Source organism: Capricornis sumatraensis, chromosome 8, assembly GCF_032405125.1.
Source record: "Capricornis sumatraensis isolate serow.1 chromosome 8, serow.2, whole genome shotgun sequence".
Classification (NCBI taxonomy): Eukaryota; Metazoa; Chordata; class Mammalia; order Artiodactyla; family Bovidae; genus Capricornis; species Capricornis sumatraensis.
The window spans coordinates 4351278-4367849 of record NC_091076.1 but is presented as its reverse complement, the minus strand read 5'-3'; the positions used below and the strand labels follow the sequence as shown (position 1 = coordinate 4367849).

Here is a 16572-nt window from a genome sequence, read left to right as displayed (position 1 = left end):
GGGAAAGTTTGAAGTCAAAAGGAGAAGGGGGCAGCAGAGGATGAGATGGTTAGATGGCATCACTGACTCAATGGACATGAACTTGGGCAAACTCTGGGAGACAGTGAGGGATAGGGAGGCCTGGCATGCTGCAGTCCACTGGATCGGAAAGAGCTGGACATGACTTAGTGACTGAACAACAAAATAAACATTTTATAGCACCAATGCTGGTTTTTGTTTCTAAAAACAAAAAGCAACTTTTTAGCCTAGGTACTGGCATTTGGTGATTCAACACCCATCTCACATTGGGAACAGGAGAGCCATCCACAGGCCAGGTGAAACTTGGTGGTCCTGGGGCTTCGGGCATGTGCCGAGCCTTGGTTCTCTCACAATGTGACCTACCCCAGCCTGACTCCCATCCACTGCCCCAACCCTACAGGGCCCATGCCTGCTTCTCCCACTCAGACTGCAGGCTCACTTCCACAAGCCACCTACTGCATTCTCAGCAAGTCTCTGGAGGGCAGCACATGGTGGGGCAGTGAGTCCAGGCTGGGTCAACACCAAGGTGCTCTGCTTCCAAGACAGCTTTCTGCTGTGATCTGCCATGTCTCACTTGTCGCTGGGTCTCTCACCCATCTGTGTTCCAACCCCTTCCAGGGTTGTATACTCAACCTTCAACCAACAGGGAGTTCATCCATCCTTGCAGGCATAATGAAACCAGAAAGCTCAGGGCTGGGGCCCAGACGCGTAAAGTAATATGCTGATCAAGGGGCAGGTTAAGCCACTGCAAAGGGACCCCAAACAGTGGCTTAAACCAGGTAATTGATTCTTTCTCATCAGAGCCCAAGTAGGCAATCCAGGACCAGTCTGGAAATGTGATGGGACAGGGTGGCCCTGGGTCCATGAGGCTTGAACTGACCCATGTTTCATCTCATCCCAGCCTGTGGCAGAAGGGGAAGGCTCATCGCCTTTTTATTTGTGTGTGTGTGTGTGTATATATATGTATATATATAATTTTATCCTATTTTTTAAACTGGAAGATAATTGCTTTATAACATTGCATTGGTTTCTACCACACATCATCACTAATCAGTCATAACTATACATATACATGCCCTCCCTCTTGAGCCTCCTTCCCTCCCCCTCCAATCCCATCCCTCTAGGTCATCACAGAGCACCATGCTGGGCTCTCTCTGTGTTATACATCAGCTTCCCTCTAGCTATCTATTTTACACACACTACGGTTTTTCCTGTGGTCATGTATGGATGTGAGAGTTGGACTGTGAAGAAGGCTGAGCACCGAAGAATTGATGCTTTTGAACTGTGGTGTTGGAGAAGACTCTCGAGAGTCCCTTGGACTGCAAGGAGATCCAACCAGTCCATTCTGAAGGAGATCAACCCTAGGATTTCTTTGGAGGGAATGATGCTAAAGCTGAAACTCCAGTACTTTGGCCACCTCAGGTGAAGAGTTGACTCATTGGAAAAGACTCTGATGCTGGGAGGGATTGGGGGCAGGAGGAGGAGGGGACGACCAAGGATGAGATGGCTGGATGGCATCACTGACTCGATGGACGCGAGTCTGAGTGAACTCCGGGAGTTGGTGATGGACAGGGAGGCCTGGCGTGCTGCGGTTCATGGGGTTGCAGAGAGTCGGGCGCGACTGAGCGACTGGAGTGAACTGAATGTATATATGGGCTTCTCTGGTGGCTCAGCAGTAAAGAATCTGCCTGCAATGCAGGAGACGCAGGAGACATGGGTTTGATCTCTGGGTCAGGAAGATTCCCCACAGGAGGAAATGGCAATCCGCTCCAGTGTTCTTGCCGGGAAAATCCCATGGGCAGAGGAACCTGGCAGGCTGCAGTCCATGGGCTCACAAAGAGTTGGACACCACCCGGCGAGCACAGTGTATACATCTTGGAGCTACTTCCTCAGTTCGCCCCACTTTCTCCTTCCCCCGCTGTGTCCATGTCTGTTCTCTACATCTGTGTCTCCATTCCTTCCCTACAAATAGGTTCATCGGTACCATTTTTTCTAGATTCCATATCTGTGTGTTAATACACGATATTTGTTTTCCTCTTTCTCACTTACTTCACTCTGTTTAACAGGCTCTAGGTTCATCTACCTCATACAACTGAAACGCGTTCCTTTTTGTGGCTGAGTAACATGTCATTGTGTAGACGTACCACAACCTTTCTCTTATGTGTGTATGTTTAAAGATCTGTTTATTTGGTTGCACCAGGTCTTAGTTGTGGCACGTGAGGCCTCCAGTCCTCACGGTGGCATGTGAGATCTCTAGTCCCGGCGTGTGGGAATCTAGTTCCCTGACCAGGGATCGAACCCAGGCCCCCTGCATTGGGAGTGTGGAGGCTGAGCCACTGGTCCCCCAGAGAAGTCCCGAGAGCTCGCTGTCCTCCTTTCAGAGGTGGGACTTGGCCACCGCAACGTCGTCTCTGCTCCCAGCGCTGTCTCAGCGCACAGTCAGCTTCCACATGTCACATGTGTTACATGTATGCCTGAGTCCTGGCTGTCACTGGCCACAGCCTGCCAGCCAGGGCCCACACATTGAGACCCTGCCATCAGGTCATCGGACAGCCTCAAACTTCTCCTCAGAGACAAAAACAGCAGTTCTCCATGTGCGGGCTCAGGAGGTCTGAGGGGTCAAAATTACTTTCACGATGACCCTGAAATTGTATTGCTGTTTCCCCTCTCATTATCTCATGAGCACACAGTGGAGTTTTCTAGAGACTGCATGAAATGGGACAACATGATCACTTCTGATATCTAATAGAATATATGCTTCTGTATTCTTGTATTTTAAATGTTTTCTCCACTGAAGATTCTTTTTTTATTTTATTTCAATTTTAATTTATTTTATTTTATTTTTTTGAGCTAATTGGTTCTTTCTTTCTTTTTTTAATTTAAATTTTATTTTTTTACTTTACAATACTGTATTGGTTTTGCCATACATTGACATGAATCCACCACAGGTGTACATGAGTTCCCAACCCTGAACCCCCCTCCCACCACCCTCCCCATTTCATCTCTCTGGGTCATCCCAGTGCACCAGCCCCAAGCATCCTGTATCCTGTATCTAACTTAGACTAGCAATTCATTTCTTACGTGATAATATACATGTTTCAATGCCATTCTCCCAAATCATCCCACCTTCTCCCTCTCCCATAGAGTCCAAAAGTCTGTTCTTTACATCTGTGTCTCTTTTGCTGTCTCGCATACAGGGTTATCATTACCATCTTTCTAAATTCCATATATAAGTGTTAGTATACTATATTGGTGTTTTTCTTTCTGGCTTACTTCACTCTGTATAATCAGCTCCAGTTTCATCCACCTCATTAGAACTGATTCAAAAGTATTCTTTTTAATGGCTGAGTAATACTCCATTGTGTATATGTACCACAGCTTTCTTATCCATTCATCTGCTGATGGACATCTAGGTTGCTTCCATAAAAATATGGAACATTTCACGAATTTGTGTGTCATCCTTGCGCAGGGGCCATGTTAATCTTCTCTGTATCATTCCGAAGCGAGCACTGAAGATTCTTTAAAGTCCCTCGGACTGCAAGGAGATCAAACCAGTCAGTCGTCAAGGAAGTCAATCCTGAATATTCATTGGAAGGACTGATGCTGGAGCTGAAGCTCCAATACTTTGGCCGCCTAATGCAAAAAGCCAACTCCTGATCCTGGGAAAGATTGAAGGAAAGAGGAGAAGAGGGTGACAGAGGATAAGATAATTAGAAAGCATCACTGACACAATGGACATGAATTTGAGCAAACTCCAGAAGACAGTGAAGGAGAGAGGAGTCTGGTGTGCTGCAGTCTGTGGGGCTGCAAAGAGTCAGACACGACTTAGCAACTGAATAACAACAGCAATGAATATCAGCAGATGAAACCCACATCAACAAAATTTTTTGAAATATTCAATAATTTTTAGAATGCAAATGGACTCTGAGATTTTAAAAATTATAAACTACTGAACTAGAAGATAAAAACAAATTTGGGGGGAGACAACTAGCAGAAATAGCTGCTACAACAACCTATAAGGACTCTTCAGGCCTGGCCCTGGCTACCAGCTCACAGATTCATGCAACCACCTGGAAGCTCAGAGTCTGACTCTTAGACATTTGGAAACATGTATTCCTGATCAGTTAGGAGCCTCCGCAGCAATTCAGGGCCAGGCCTGGAGCTCAGTGCTCTAACTGTATTGTTACAAATCCTCACACTGCTCCTGCAGGCTTGCAGCCCCGTGCAGGTACACTTCCTCCAGCAGAAGGCAGAGCTGGGCTCCGTTCCGGGCTTGCCACTTCCAGATTGTACCACTTCTTTTTGCAGATTACTCGGAACCTCAGTTTTCTCATCTTTAAAATGGGGATGATGCCCCAGAGCCTTGTCGGTCGGTCGGAGTAACCAGGAGTTCCAGAAAGCAGTTTGCACAGGGTTAATGCTGCAGTTCCTGAAATGGTGAGCCCTACCCAGGATCAGAGTGGGGCGGGAGGCGGTGGATTAGGACAGAAATACCACTCCCCAGCTCATCAGCTCTCCTCCTCTCCCAGGGCTCACTCTGACATTTAAGGCTCTGTCCACATGGCCACAACCTACATTACAAGAGAATTTCCTGTCCCACTTTTGAATTCTGCTGAGTCTGACTTTCCCAAGGGGTCGCCCCCTGAAGAGCAAAACCTGCTCTGTCAGCCACACGACCACGTTGTCTGGGGAGAGGAGCCGGGAAGCGGCCCCCTTAACCACGCTTTCTCCAAACAGCATTTGTAAACACATGCCTGGTTTATAACGTCAGCAAACAGAACATGTTTTCCTACTTACCAGGAAATGCAGTGGAATGGCTGGGTTCCCCCACTGCGGCCCTAGCCTTCACATGCGTGCAGCACATGCAGCTAGGTCAAGGTCAGTGACCAAGAGGGGGCGGGGGGCAGCGACCAAGCCCTCCATTTTGCACAAGTTCCCAGCGTTTGCACATGTTGGGAGCCCCCTGTCTCCCTGCACTGGCCAGGGAAACTGGCCCCACATCTTCCCGCCCCGCTGCCTTGTCCCCTGGCAACCTGCCTGTTCACGCTGGGGGGCTGAAGAGCTTTCTCTGGGACTAGAGTCAGATGGAACCATAAGCAAAGAAATGCGTTTCTAACTGCTCAAGCCCTTTCACTGTCACAAGATCTTGAATGTCAACACTGACCACGCAGGGAAGCCCAAGGGCTATTGTCAGGAGCCGCAGCCAAGCCTCAGAATGACACAATTGTACCAGAACCTTGAAAGGTCTAAGGAATTAAAAAAACACACACACACACACACACACCTCCTCCTCAATCCCCTGGGGGAGGGGTCTCCGCAAGGTAGGCGTGGCCGAGCCATTCATAGCTGCGAGGGACCGAGGCCCCACGCAGAGTCTAGGCGTTCCGCGGCCGCTGATTGGGCCTCGCCGCCGGCTGTTCAGCCAATCCGCTGTCTGGGAAGCCGGCCATTCATGAAAGCAGTTGCGGAGAGGAAGCTGGGGCGGGGAAGTCCCGGGTTATCTGTGTGCCTCGCGGTCCCCCATTACAGCACCGGGCCTTCCGTCCTGGCCCTCCCGGGGCCAGCAAGGCGCGGGCCCCTCGTAGGGGAGACCCGACTAGAGGCTCAGAAACAGGCTAGGCTCTTTGGAAGTGCCTCCCGGGCAGGGCCTGGCAGCCAAACTCTGCCTCCTTCAGTCAACTGTGGCCATGAAGTCATTTTTTTCCCCCTGCTGATTGAAATCATCTGTTTTCAGTTCCCTGACAAATTCATTGAGTTCCCTCTGAGGCTGGGGCCCCTCGGCTGCACAGGCTGGAGCTGGAACTGTGGCCCAGACCCACAGAGCTTCATCGTCTTGGATTTACATGGGCTCCGGTTTCCAGAGACCCAGTGAAAGAAGCACTGTGTGAGCGATGGCCGGCGGGCTTTAACAGCCCTCGCTCCAGCAGGGATGCTTCTTAAAGGGCTGTTTTAGGAGCATCCCTGTGTTCCTCAAGGGGCCTGGGCATGGCCTCCCAGCCCTGGTCTTTCAGATTCCAGGGGCTCCAGGTGACAGTGTGGCCAAGGAAAGGCCCAGAGCACCACACATCTGCTCTCTTAAAAGGGAAACGGCTGAGTGGAATGCTTGTCTCATCTTCCTGCAGGATGAGCCCCTCATTTCCTCTTGCGATACAGCTAGTGGCTTAAACAACACATTCATGGGTTGAGTTATATTTTGGGAGTGACTGTTCCGCAGTTGGGGGAAGGGATGGTGTCTGCTTTTGCACTTACTCCTGCAGGATCATGCTGACTGTACCCTGACTCTATGGCCTGCCCTCCTCTCTGGCCTCAGTGTTCTCCTCTGTAAAATGGACATAGGAATACCTAGCCTTCAGCCACTGAGAGCATCCAGCAAAATAAGCAACTCGGGGACCCAGTGCGTCATTAAGAACTCCATCATTGACATCGGCTGTTGGTTTGAGGTCAGTGATGACTAACTCAGAGGGCAAGAAAAGGGTCAAGTTGCATTCCCTGGTGCCAGAATCGAGACGCAGAGCCAACAGAAGGCAGTGGGCTCTGGAGTCTTGGAGACACCCCTTCTGAAGCCGCTCACAGTCCCCGGCGACGTGCTGGAGACACCGGAAGCGTGAGCACTGGGGGGATTTTTCTCAATGGAAAGATTTCTTCATAACAAGTGTTTTGCAAACCCCTCCTGGGCTGTTGATAATGAATCTTGGCTCCTTGACTTCCAAGTGTATTACGTAAGCCCAAGAGGTTGGTTGAAGGGAAAAAAAAAGAAGTATGTAGCTTGAGATAGCAGGCAGGCAGGTTCTGCAGCTGTTCAAACTTTCATCCACCTTCCCAGGCCAAGCGGACTCCCAGCTTCGGGCCTGTCAGGACCAGGCTGGGGAATGTGAAGCATGAAATCTGGGTAAGAGAAAGCCAGAATTACAGCGCAGGCTGCAGGCGGGCCTCTCACAGGCCTTTCTAAAGAGCTAGCACCCCAGATTCCACTCCAGCAGCCTCCGTGTCTGGGGTGGGCAGAGAAGGATGCCCATTCCCACCCCTGTGCCCATCATGCTTGGCTCTGCAGCACCCATGCAGCAAGCAGGCGTGGGGAAAACAAGGCCCAGGGACAAGACGGGGGGATGGTTTCCTCTGAGGCCACGTGAGCCTCGGAGGTGGCAGCCACTGAGAGCAAATAGAGGAAGCAGAAGAGGGGCTGGGCTGGAGGGGAAGCCAGATTTCACCACTTCTCACTTCTGCGCTGGGCTCAGTGGGCTTCTCTTTTCATCTGTTTCCTTAAACTACAGGTGTTGGGGTAGAAAGGCCTGTAACTTTCCTCATCTGGCTCTTGTTCCAGCTTTGACAATGCAGATAAAACTGACGAAGACTCAGTGACCTATTTCAGTGTGGGGGTCAGAGGCCTGGTTAAGCCCTGGGTAACTCAAGAAGGGCCACTTGTCTCCCTGAGCCTTTCTTCATTGCGTGCAAAATACTGACCATAGTGGGCTGTCAGCAACCAGCCAGTGGAAACAGGTTGGAGAAACCTTCAAGGCCACACAAATACATCTGGTATGTCAGAGTGTTATAGCGTGCAACATGGCATTCAGAACATGTGAGCCCAACTAGAAAGTGTAGTAGTCAGAACTGGCTAGCTCACGCCATAGTAACAAAGAACTCGTGCCCATCCCCAATCTGAATGACTTAAATCAAGGTCAGCCAGCAGTTTCTGTAGAAATACTTTAGACTCTGTGGGCCATACAATCTCTGTGCAACTCTTCCACAATTATTTATAGTACAAAAGTATCTTCAGATAAAACTTAAGTGTGTTCTGATAAAACGTTATTTATAAAAACAGATGGTAAAAATTCTAAAAGATACATGTACCCCAATGTTTACTGCAGCACTATTTATAATAGACAGGATGTGGAAGAAATCTAGATGTCTGTCGACAGATGAATGGATAAAGAAGTTGTGCTATTACATATATATATACAATGGAATGTTACTCAGCCATAAAAAGAAATGAATTTGAGTCAGTACTAGTGAGGTGGATAAGCCTAGAGCCTGTTATACAGAGTGGAGTAAGTCAGAAAGAGAAAAACAACTATTGTATATTAATGCATACATACGGAGTCTAGAAAAATGATACTGATGAACCTATTCACAGGGCAGCAGTAGAGATACAGACATAGAGAACAGATTGTGGGCACAGTGGGGAAAGGAGAGGGTGGGATGAATTGAGGGGGTAGCATTGAAACATACACAGTGCCACGTGACACAGGGAGCTGAAACCCAGGGCTCTGTGGCAACCTAGAGGTGTGGGATGGGCTAGGAGGTGCCAGGGAGGTTCCAGAGGGAGGGGGCCTATGTATACCTATGGCCGATCCATGCTGATGTATGGCAAGAACCAACGCAATGTGGGCGTGTGTGCTAAGTCGCTTCAGTTGTGTCTGACTCTTTGCAACCCTATGAACTGTAGCCCGCCAGGCTCCTCTGTCCACGGGATTCTCCAGGCAGGAATCCTGGAGTGAGTTGCCATGCCCTCCTCCAGGGGATCTTCCTGACCCAGGGATTGAACCCACGCCTCCTGCATTCACGAGTAGGCTCTTTACCCCTGAGCAGCTGGGGAAGCCCCAATCAACACTCTGTTGTAAAGCAATTATCCTCCAATTAAAAATAAATAAATTAAGAAGACAGGCGGTGAGCCCAAATTTGGCCTTTAGGCCTACTGATTCTTGACTTAAAATGACAGACTCATTTTTCACTTGTGCCGCATCTCCAAGGTGGAGGGGGCCTGTGCAGTGCTTACTCCAGGAACCCAGGTGAGGGTTCATCTCTAACCACGCTTCCACCATCACCAAGACCAGACTCGTGTACTGGTTCTTAATACTTCTGCTCAAGTTTCACCAGCCAAGCAAGTCACTCAGCCACACCTGACTTCCAGGGGGATGAGAAAAACAATCCTATCATTTGTCCAGAAAGCAGGGAGCTGAGAATCTTTATTCTTACCTCCAGAGTAGGAAGCCTCGATTCTGGTCCTTTCCCCTGCCACCAGCTGGCTCTAGGGCTCTGGCAAGTCCGTTCCCGTCTCTGGACCCCAGAGGCATATTTTCTAGCTTCCTCTCAGGTCTGTGAGCACCACCACCATCGCGGAGCCCACTTTTCCAGGCAAGGGACAACAATTTCATTCCTGCTGCACAGTCTAAGGAGCAAAGACAAGCATCAGCCAAGGTGTTTATGTCCCCAAATTCTTATGCTGAAGCCCTTCCCTCTAATGTGACAGTATTAGAAGGTGAGGCCTTTGGGAGGTGATTAGGGTTGGCTGAGGTGATAAGAGTGGGCCGCTTGATAGGATTAGGGCCCTTTTAAGGAGAGTGTCCCTCTACCTACCCGCATCTGAGTCTGCTTTCAGAGAGGACACACACTCTAGGCCCAATCATGCCCAGCCCTGGCCTCAGAAGCATCGTGGAGAAGCTCAGAGAAGCCAGCGGCAGCCTGCTCATGTGTGCAGGCATGCTGCCTGTCGAGGCTGGATCTCCTCCCAGCCCACTCTGGCCATCTGGGGTACAGGTCCCCCTTCTAGAGGGTCTGGAGGGCCACCCTCCCTGTGTCTTCTCTGGATCTGCAGGTTTGCAGGCTCCTCCAGGTTCTCCTGTGGGAACTGCCGTCCAGCCCCCAAGTCCCCCTGACAAACGGAATCGTGGAAAATCAGCATACAGTTCAAAATGGAGGAAAATGCCCAAGAAAGGTGCCTTTGGGAGTCTGAAGACATTTCTCTCTTAAGAGGGAAATTTGGATTGGGGAGGGCAGGGGGACGCCCACCCTCAGGTGTCCTGGCAGACAAATCAGGAGCTGAGGGGCCTCGGCGACCCTGCTTGCCGAGGGCAAACTCTTATAAAGAGGAAAATCACAGCCAGTGGAAGTGGAAATTCTAAACATAGAACTGGGAGGTAGGGAAGTGAAAATCTTTCTTCATCTTCCCCTAGGCCTCGTGGTTTTCACCCCCCATCTCTTTCGCTCCCAACTTTTAGGGGTGGAGGCTGGGGGGACACACTGGAGGCGAAGAGGGTGGTCAGACCAGCAGATGCTGCACCGTTTATGGGAGGACCACAGCAGCGTGTGGCCCAGCACACAGCGCCCGCGGGCCCCAGCTGCAGGGCCCCAGGGCAGATACCTGGGGTGCAGGACGGCAGCTAGGTGGCCAGTGTGGGCGCCAGCTGTGCCAAGGAGAGCCAGGACCAAACGAGCTCCTGCTCAGAGGAGAAATCTGACTGCCCGTTTCCTTTTCTGGGGCTCTGAGAGGCCTGGGCTACCGCCCTGGGCCCCGTGTGTCACTCCGGACCTGGGGAGGTGATCTGGCCCCAACACAAGCTGGGCTGGTGGCTTTTGTGATGAGCAGGGCTGTCACGTGACTTGTTGAGTTCAGTGCAAAGCTCCTAGTGCCGCGGGACCTGTTCATGGCGGGAGCAGAGGAAATGCCCTGAGCCCTGAGCTAATGCACGGCGACCCCGAGGTCTGGCCACAGTGATGGTCTGGTCCCCACTCCGAGGCCAGCTTGGCGCAGGGGCAGCTGACCCCTGGCCCCTCCTGTCAGTGAAGACAAGGTTCTGTGTGCCTCCAAGTCAGGCGTTCCTGACAGCTTTTCCTGCCCGAGTCAGAGGGCAGGCCGGGATAGGGTCATCTGAGCCTCAGCTCCTAAAGCTTGCCTCCAAAAATAGGCCTTTCTTCCTGTGTCCCGGGCTTGCCACGGGCCCTGCAGGAAGATGTACATTTCCGAGGCGGACGGAGCATCTGAAAATTCTCGCTAGCCCCATGCTCCTGGGTCAGGCCACAGCCAAGAGTCCCAGGGCCCTGGGTGACACCTGGCCCTCGCTTCCTTGCCTGTCCCCTACACTGGGTGAAAAATGTACATTTTTGGAGCCTGAGTCAGGGCGGCATCTGGATGCATTAAGACTGTCAGGTGGGCCCCCCGGGGACCTCCCCTCTGCCGTGACGCGGGCCAACCTTACAGAACGTTCTCTTCCCACTGCCCTGGGAGCATGTGGCCACTCAGCCCAGCTATGGGGCCAGGGCCACGGCCCCGGGAAGGCCATCCTCCCTTACAGAACTGTCCGGCTGCCTGCCGTGAGTCTCGGCCCGCTCCGGGCAGCGCCCTGCAGATTCAGAGGTGGGAGCCCGTTTCCTGCAGATAAGTGATGACGGCAGGGGGACCCAGCAGGGGAGGGGCCCCACGGGGAGACTGTGCTTCCTTCAAAGCACCCCCCTAAGCGCTAATGAGCAATTCCAAGCATAGTTTCAACAGCATTTAGGGATTTCCTCATCCAAATAAACTTCCTCCCGTGTTATCTTCGCTTTTGGCATCTGGTCAGGTCCTTTTTTTTTGGGCTCATTTATTTATTTTTTTCCCTCCAAGACTCAGGGTGAGCCGCACAGAGCCCCGCTGCGGGCGGATGGGCAGGTGAGGACTCGGGAATGTTTGAAGCGTGGCCAGTGGGGCCACGAAAGCCCATCCCTCCCCTCAACCCTGCCACCCCGTGTGGGGCCCGCCTGGGCTCCCCTTCCCTGGTGGATGAGCCGCATGTTTTGGTCCCATATGCACTCTGGGCTGTTGTGGAGGACGCCCAGCTCGGTGGGGGCCCTGGGCTCCCCACAGGGTCCTGCTGCAGTTTTCTTAATGCCCCCACCCAAGCAAGGTCATCCCTTCGGGCCTGGGTGTGCCCGTCCACCCTGCGAGCCGAGGCCCTGGGATGCGTGTCCACTGGAACTGGCCAGGACAAGCCCTGGGGGGCCTCTGGGCTGGCCTGGGGACTTCCACTGGGGTCCCCCGGGATCGCTGCGTGATGCAGAGCGTGAGATAAGAGCTTGGCTGGGAAGGTTGCCCATGGCCACTGCCTGCTGGACGTGAGCCCTTGGGTGGGAGCCGTGGGTGTGCAGCCCCCGTGGGCAGCGAGGCTGCTTTGTGTGCTGCGGCTCCAGGCCTCCGGCCGTCACTTCCTGCGGCTCTGCACAAGCTTCGGAAGGCAAATTTTAGCCACAATAGGTGATTTCCTGATGGATCTGCTGATGCCAGGGGTTGACAGACCTCTGCGGGCCCAAGATGAAACCAGATAAGACGAGTTCTGTTTGGGGCTGGACGATTGGTCAGGAAATGAGGTAGCAGTTAACGGAAGTAGGATCAGTGCTTGGTATTTGGGGGAAGGCGGTGTCCCTGCAGGGCCCCCCTGCCCAGCGCCTCCATCATGCTTCTGAAGACCACTGAGCAGGCCCCGCCGGGGAGGAACAGGCTGTCCACTCTAGGCTATGCTCCGGATGCCAGCCAGGGGCACAGGGGACCCTCTGTCCAAGGGACAGTTCAGGCTGGACCTCAGCTCACACAGGAGTCAGAGGGTGTCATCAGAGTAGGGGGATTACTGTGACCCAGGGCTGCCTGGGGACAGCCCAGAAACCCGGGAATCACTGTCCAGCAGGAGGCAAATGGAAGAGGAAGGGGGGAAAAAAAAGAAAGGAAGGAAGAAGCAGATAGACAGATAGACTGAGATATGGACAGACAGACAGATGGAGACTGTGGATAGACAGGAAGGATGGAGAGAGGGAAGGAAGGATAGCACCAGACTGCTTGGATTTATTTATTTATTTTTTTTGAGAAAGAGAGAGAAGAAGAAACTAAACAAGAGTAAAGTTTGAACCCCTCCGATTGCTGCAGCTCAGGTGGCCGCCTAGAGTGCCTATTTCTCAAGCAGACAGGGCGCTGGCCCCGCCTGAGAGGCAGCAGCTACGCAGAGGTCCAGCCTGCAGGCTACAGAAGAGGGCCACACCACTGTTCTCTGCCCCATCTCTCGGTGGCACCCTGGGCCCGGCTCCGACCACGGGCTCCTCTCAGGGAGGGCTGGCCGGCCTCATCGGCAAGCCCCAGCCCCAGCCGGCCTCAGCCCCTCGCGGAACCCCACTCCCTAACGATAGTGGTGGCAGACACTGGATGTACAGGATGCTGCCCTGTGCCAGGCGGCTGGATGGAGCCCCTCACATCCCAGCCCTGGTGAGCCTCAGCCTCAGTGACAGGGCTTCCCTCCTCCCCGACAGAGCCGAGAGCACAGTTAGGGCCAGAGGAGGGGTGGGGGGCCCTGACCCTGGAGGGCCTCTGGACCTGTCCATCCCCTGCTCACTGCGGGAACGTCCCCCTGGAGTCTCAAAATCGGATGGATGGGGTCATCTCAGTCCTTCCCAGCTTTCCCAATAGCCCTTCCAAAGTTACACACGTACACAAACACATGTATATACACACGTGCGCACACACGCTTGCATATACACACATGTCCACACACGCCCTCAGTCCCACCTGGGGCAAAGTTGCCTGCAAATCAGGACAGAGCACCTGATGACTGATATGCCGAGTTCACCCTCCTTGTAGCGGGGACATTATTTACACATAAACTGCGCTTCCCCAGCCTATAAAAATGCTTTTTCTGAGTGAACAATCTTCTTCACAGTCTACACACTACAGGTTTCCTGAGCAGATCCTCATTAATAGAACAAAGGAAATTCAGCCTTCCCGGCTGAAGGACCTTCAGTCTTTCATGAGTGAAGCCTGAATTTGTGATATTAACCTTGGGCATGTGCAATGCCTGTGAAGTCAGTAAGGACCCTGTAGCTCCACAAAGGTCCATATAATCAAAACTATGGGGTTTCCATTAGTCATTTACAGATTCGAGAGTTGGACCATAAAGAAGGTTGAACACCAAAGAAATAATGCTTTTGAACTATGGTGCTAGAGAAGACTCTTGAGAGGTCCCTGGACAGCAAGGAAGTGAAACCAATCCATCCTAAAGGAAATCAAGCCTGAAGGTTCATTGGAAGGACTGATACTGAAGCTGAAGCTCCAATCCTTTAGCCACCTGATGTGAAGAACTGACTCGTTGAGAAAGACCCTGACGCTGGGAAAGATTGAAGGCAAGAGGAAAAGGGGGCAACAGAGGATGAGATGGTTGGATGGCATCACTGACCCAATGGACAGGAGTTTGAACAAACTCCGAGAGATGGTGAAGGACAGGGAAGCCTGGAGTGCTGCAGTCCATGGAGTCATAAAGAGCTGGACACGACTTAGTGACTGAACAATGACTCCTCCGGCCGTTTATGGGTTGTCTTCAGCTGGCACGGCACTGCTGCGACTTGAGTCACGTAGGGACCCTCGAACAAGAAGGTTCTGATGCCGCGGGTCTGGCACTGGTGTCTGTGTGACCCTGAGGTCTCAGGTGGCGCCCCGGCTGCTGGCCCTGAGTCACACTTCATGTCACCCTGTTTGGGAACAATGCCTTGCCTGCAGTTTGGAAATTGACAGAGTCAGGGACGCATCTGTGAGTCTCCTGCACAGACGGAGCAGGATGGGCAGCCCCTGTCACGAGATGCCTGCTCAAGGGACATCAGCATTGGTGGGGTAGGAGCTGGTGGCTCTGAGGCCAAGGTCACCAGAATGACATTCCTGGCTTGCCCACAGATGCCCTAGTAGAGAGAGTTGGTGGAGGCTGTGTCCCCGGGGTCAACCCCCGGCAGTGTCAGGGGACAAGACAGACCCCCACCCCCAGCCCACCCCACTCTCCTGCACTTTGCCAGGAGAGGAAGCCAGTTGTGAGCAGACCGCAGAGCCAGACACACAAAAAAACTGCCTGGATCATGATCCAGACTCACTGGAGGCCCAGAGTCCTAGAGGCCTCATCCATCCTCCCAGACATAGGGATGAACGCTGGGAGATGGGGAGATGCCTGGGGGTGCCAGGTCGGGGGGACGATCTCTCAGACTGCTACCACTTCTCCTTTGAGACTGTGGACTTGGGAGAAAATCAAGGATATCAGCGTTGGATCCATCCACACAGAGGCTGGAGCCAAAATCAACACTGATTCTCTACTGCTGAGGCACGGCCCACGTTACACAAACGGGATGTTTGCCGTGGTGACCAGGCCAGCAACTCGGGAACGCTGGGGCATCCGTGTTTGTTTCTTTAAGTGCCTTGTGAAGAAGCCAGGTCAGTCCAGGCTCCGGAGCCTGAGACGTGAGTCCCAGTTCCTGCACCTTCGCCAGCTTGGGACCTGCTTTGGTTTCCCATCCTGTCATGTGGGAATCATAGTTCCACCCATCCCCAGGCTTATCCTGAGGGTTGGACATGATGGTATATTGACCATAACAGAAAGAAAGACATCCAAGGCAAAGATAAACATATATCCATACCCCCAAAGTTGGAGGTCCCCAAACTTAAGAAATTCCTGAAGTGCTTATGACCAAACAGTTTCCCTGGCCCTAACCCCACCACAAGGGGAAATCTGCATTTTTACAAAGCCCCTGGTGGTGTGCATGAGAAAGGAATTTGGGGTTATGCTATCTGGGTTTCCCAGGTGATTCAGAGGCAGAGAATCCCCCTGCCAATGCAGGATATTCAAGAGATGCATGATCGGTCCCTGAGTCTGGAAGATCCCCTGGAGGAAGAAATGGTAGCCCACTCCAGTATTCTTGACTTGAAAATCCTTTGGACAGAGGAGCCTGGTGGGCTACAGTTCATGGGGTTGCAAGAGGCAGAACGACCGAGCAACTGAGCATGCGCTAGCTGGATTCAGCCGTCCAATGGTAAAATGGAGCATGAAACATCAGCCAGCTCAGACTGAGCACAAGACAAATCAAAGTGTTAGAAATTTTGAGGGTGAGCAATGTCCTCCAGGATAAGATGGCCCTGGGTATCCTTGGGTACCAGGAGGTAGGTGTTCTGGGCTTCCCTCCCAGGAGACCCACGTCTGCCCACGTCCTCCGCTCATGCAGGCTAATGTGTGAACAGGTAAGGGTGGCTCCAAGAGCACAGTGAAGAGAAGGTGGGATTTGCAGGCAGGCAGCTGTCGTTCAGCCGCTAAGTTGTGTCCAACTCTTTGTGACCCCATGGACTGCAGCACCCCGGCTTCCTTGTCATTCTCCATCTCCTCGAGTTTGCTCAAACTTATTGATTCAGTGACACTATCCAACCATCTCATCTTCTGTCACCCCCTTCTCCTGCCCTCAATCTTTCCCAGTATCAGGGTCTTCTCCAATGGGTTGACTCTGTGTATCAGGTAGCCAAAGTATTGGAGTTTCTGCATCAGTCCTTCCAGTGACTATTCAGGGCTGATTTCATTTAATACTGAAGGCAGGCAAATCTTGGTTTAAAACCTGTTACTCCCAGCTGTGTGGCCTCAAGCACACCCCAGACCCTCTTATTACTCCAGGGTGGTCCTTGGGGCTGGCAGCCTCTGCCTCACCATGGGCTTACTCAGGATCTCAGATTCCAACCCAGACCTCTGGAGTCAGAACCTGCATTTTAGCAGGCTCTCGAGGGCATCCTTATGCACTTGAAAGCTTGGTAAGCCTGGTCTTTACCTCTCCAAGCCTCCTTATCCTCACTGCAAAAAGGGAAAATATTCTATGTCAGGAAGACTCCCTGCAGCTCTAGGTAACATAAAGGCTGTTTCCAAGTAGCCTAAACAATCAAAAGATATGTTGGCTGCTGAGACTGGAGCCCAGGGTGGAGCAGGAATCAGGGTCAGTGTGGCCCAGGACATTATACCTACCCCTCCAGGG

At 52.3% G+C, this 16572-nt stretch overlaps 1 non-coding gene across 1 annotated transcript; it reads right to left on the bottom strand.

Moving 5' to 3' along the window:
- Positions 1 to 3442: 3442 nt before the first annotated feature.
- On the bottom strand, positions 3443 to 3548 carry LOC138084835 (U6 spliceosomal RNA). The gene has a single exon (XR_011145243.1). It is a non-coding gene; the product is annotated as a U6 spliceosomal RNA (small nuclear RNA).
- Positions 3549 to 16572: the final 13024 nt, after the last annotated feature.